This window comes from Symphalangus syndactylus, chromosome 10 (genome assembly GCF_028878055.3).
Source record: "Symphalangus syndactylus isolate Jambi chromosome 10, NHGRI_mSymSyn1-v2.1_pri, whole genome shotgun sequence".
NCBI classification, from domain to species: domain Eukaryota; kingdom Metazoa; phylum Chordata; class Mammalia; order Primates; family Hylobatidae; genus Symphalangus; species Symphalangus syndactylus.
This window is the reverse complement of record NC_072432.2, coordinates 69,164,180-69,168,378: the sequence shown is the minus strand read 5'-3', so window position 1 is coordinate 69,168,378 and position 4,199 is coordinate 69,164,180. Positions and strand designations below refer to the sequence as shown.

General features: G+C 35.4%; 1 pseudogene; it reads left to right on the top strand.

Moving 5' to 3' along the window:
* The first annotated feature begins 1,755 nt into the window (after positions 1-1,755).
* Positions 1,756-2,934, top strand: LOC129492292 (speckle-type POZ protein-like; annotated as a pseudogene).
* Positions 2,935-4,199: the final 1,265 nt, after the last annotated feature.

Here is a 4,199-nt window from a genome sequence, read left to right as displayed (position 1 = left end):
CCACAGCACTCCAGCTTGGGCAATAGAGTGAGACTCTGTCAAAAAAAAAAAAAAAAAAAAGATGAGTTGTAGATTTAGTAGGCAAAACTTTAAGTTACTCATTATAAATATACTCAAAGACCTAAAGGAAATCACATGTAAAGCTGAAAATTAAGGTATAATGACAATGTCACATTCAATTGAGAATATATAGAAATAAACAGAAGTTATATATTTTTCAAAGAACCAAGTGAACATACTGAAATGAAAATATAATAACAGAAATAGACAATGCACAAGCAGGATTCTGCTTCATATTTGAGGAAGAAAAATAAGAGCCAAAAAATGCTGAAGAGAGATCAATAGAGATTATATAATCCAAAGAACAGAGAAACAAAGAATGAAGAGAAATAAACAGAGCCTTATAGACTTTTGGGACACACTTAAGCACACTAACATATGCAAAGTAGGAGTACCACATGAAGAAGAGAAAGATTCACTGGAAAATATTCAAAAATAATGCCCCAAAACATCCCATAAACTATCTTAAAAACACTAATTTACAAATTTCAGAGGTTCTATAAATCCTTAGTTCAGGGTAAACACAAAAAGATCCAACAGAGACGCAATAATAATAGGTTGAAAACTAAAGGAAGAAAATTGTAAGGCACAAAAACAAAAACAAGTAACCACATATAAGAGAACTCAGGTAACATTAATAGCTGACTACTCATCAGAAACAATGCTGCCCCTAAGGCAGTGGTATGTCATATTCAAAGTACTAAAAGAAAAACTGCCAACCAAAATTTCTTTATACTACAAAATAATCTTTAAAAAATAATGGTGAAATAAATACATTTCTAAACAAACAAAAACAGAAATTATTGCTAACTAATCTGTCTCACAATAAATTCTAAAGAAAGTTTTCCAGGCTTGGCCGGGCGCGGTGGCTCACTCTTGTAATCCCAGCACTTTGGGAGGCCGAGGCGGGCAGATCACGAGGTCAGGAGATTGAGACCACGGTGAAACTCCGTCTCTACTAAAAATACAAAAAAATTAGCCGGGCGTGCTGGCGGGCGCCTGTAGTCCCAGCTACTCGGAGAGGCTGAGGCAGGAGAATGGCGTGAACCCAGGAGGAGGAGTTTGCAATGAGCCGAGATTGCGCCACTGAACTCCAGCCTGGGCGACAGAGCGTGACTCCGTCTCAAAAAAAAAAAAGAAAGTTTTCCAGGCTAAAAGTAAATAAACACAGAAAGCAGTGCAAATCCACATAATAAAAAAGCACACCTGAATAAATAATTATGTAATTTTAACAGATAATATAAACTCATATTTATTCAACTTTCTTAAATTTAAGAAGCAAGTGTGTAAAGCATATATACATATTTGTAATGAACATTTAACTTATACATATGTAATATATTTGTCAATAACAGCAGTAAGGAGGTATGTGGATGCAAAACTCTATTGCAGTAAGGAATGACACCAAGAAGAGAGAGAGATACAGAAGGATAGAGGGCAGGGGAGGAGGAATGTGGGTCGTGAAAGCGCCTCCATAGGGACTTGGCGCCATTAACCCTGCTGCCTCTAGCACAGCCTCAGCTTCTCACAGCTGTTGCAGCCAGGGCAATTCCAGGCATTGAGAATACATGAGGGTGGCCCTTCTGAACCATGCTCCTGGGGAAAATCAAACACTAATGCTCTGAGATATCTAAGGTAAGGTACTCAACTCTGTAGGGTATTACATAAATCCTAAAAGAATGCAATGAAGTGGTAATGTCTCAGGAACCTGCCCCACCTCTACCTAGAGATAAGTCTTCTTGTCCCATAGTAGAAAGCTAGTGTTATACACAGATCAAAATAGTAAAATGTTCAACACCTAGACAATTAATAACTTCAGTTTTTGTCAAGAGGAAATGGGTGAGGAGTTAAAAAATTCCAAATTTTCACCTGGCCCAAATGACAAAACTAAATGGTGCCTGAGGGTAAACCCAAAGGAATTAAATAATGAAAGTAAAGACTACTTGGTCCTTATATTTGCTTTTAGTCAGATGCCCCAAAAGTGAAGTGTGAGCAAAATTCAAATGTTCCCTTCTGAATGCTAAAAGGGAAGAAACAAAAGCAATGGAAAGCCAAAGAGCATATCAATTTGTGCAAGGGAAGGACTGGGATTTTTAAAAATCCATTAGAAGAGACCTTTTGATTGATGAAGCTAATAGTCTTTGACCAGATGACAAGTTTACATTATTTTATGAGATGAGTGTGATCCAAGATTCAGTAAACAAATCAGCACATACTAATACAAATACTTTGAAGGTGCCTGAGGGTCACCTAGGAGAAGACTGAGGTAATCTCTGGGAAAACACAGATTTATTGACCGCAGTTTTTTTTAGTGAGAGGACAAGAATTTAAAGCTCATAAATCTGCTTGTACCTCAATTCTTAGATTTTAATGCCATGTTTGAACATGAAATGGAAGAAAGCATAAATAATTGAGTGGAAATAAATGATTTAGACCCTGATGTTGTTAAAGAAATGGTGAGATTCCTTAACACAGTGAAAGGATTAAACCTTGACAAAATGGCTGACAACTTGTTGGCAGGTGCAGACAAACATGCACTGGGAACAGCTGAAGGCCTTGTGTGAGGAAGCTTTGTGTAGTAATCCATCAGTAGAAAATGTTGCTGATACCCTTGTCCTTGCAGATTTGCACATTGCAAAACAGTTGAAAGCAAAAGCCAAAGACATTATTAATAGGTGCATTGTACTTCAACAACTTGGGTGTAAAGAATAGAAAAACTGAAACAGCAACCAAGCAACCAATGTAATGGAAACATCAAGGTGGAAGTCCATGATTCAGTCTCACCCTTACTTAGCAGCAGAAGCCTTCTGAGCACTAGCATCTGCACAGTGTCCACAGTTTGGCATTCCACACAAACGGCTAAAACAGTCCTAAATCTTCCGTGAACAGTTGAAAAATGGAATTGACTTTTAGTCATTCAAGTCCAGAGGATTCTAAAAATAAAATAAACTCTTCCGTAAGGAAGAGTTGTTTCTGTTATTTGGTCCACAGAACAGAAGCTAAGAAAGCATATTGCTTGCATTTCAGATGGATAATTAATGGTTTATTCTTCAGCTTTAAGTTAGACTGATTAATTCACTTCAAGGCCTTAAATTATTTTCAATGACTTCAATTGTTTGTAAAACGCTTTAATTTTTTTTATTGTGACTTATCATTTTGACCAATGCTATGCAGGATTGTATAAACTAGTTTTATCATGTAGTACTATTGATAACTGAAGATATTAAGTTTCAAAAGGATTTTTTATTTTGAAAAAGAAAAGTGAATTTTACAGGGGTTGTCCTATGCTGTCTCAAGGTTTAAGATTAAATTCTCTTTAAAAGCACTTGTATTGGAGTTTACCAGTAATGTCTTCAATCTAAGTTCTATATATATGAGAGAACCCGTTTACCTTCAAAGTAAGTTACGGCAATACACTGCTTCAATTCTAATTTATTTTTCATTTCAGGGGGCAAATAAACAATGAGTTGGCCCAGACTTTAGTGAAATTGGTGATGTTTGTCTTGTATGTTAACTGTCCAACAAAATGTGGGTTTATCAAAGTTTACAATGATTGAGAACTGAATGAGGTTAAGATATCATGAAGAAAGCATGTATTGTGTGGATGTAATTTTTTTTTAATTTATAGTGACCTACATTTATATATACATGTTTAGAGTAAGGATGACCAAATGTAAATTTAATGAGTGGGCCAATTAACAACTATATATATATATATATATATATATATATAAACACTATAAACACTTTGACTTTTACTGTGTAACTTTTGTATGCTGAATGGTACATATTTATTTTTGCTTTTGAGAGAATTAATAAGGTAGAATAATTGTGTCTTAATATTTGAAAGAAATTTTTAGAAGGAGGCAACTGGGATGTTTGTGATAATAGGTAAGAAAGATATTCTTGATTGTATTAAATGGTTTTGGATTGCAGATATTTATTATTGAATTTACTCCTGTTTTTTCACACTTTGGAAAATACACCTAATAATAAATGAATCTTGGATAGTCTACTCTCCTTCAAAAACTGAACTGAAGGCCAAGGCGGGTGGATCACCTGGGGTCAGGAGCTCGAGACCAGTCTTGCCAACATGGAGAAACCCAGTCTCTACTAAAAATACAAAAAATTACTCAGGC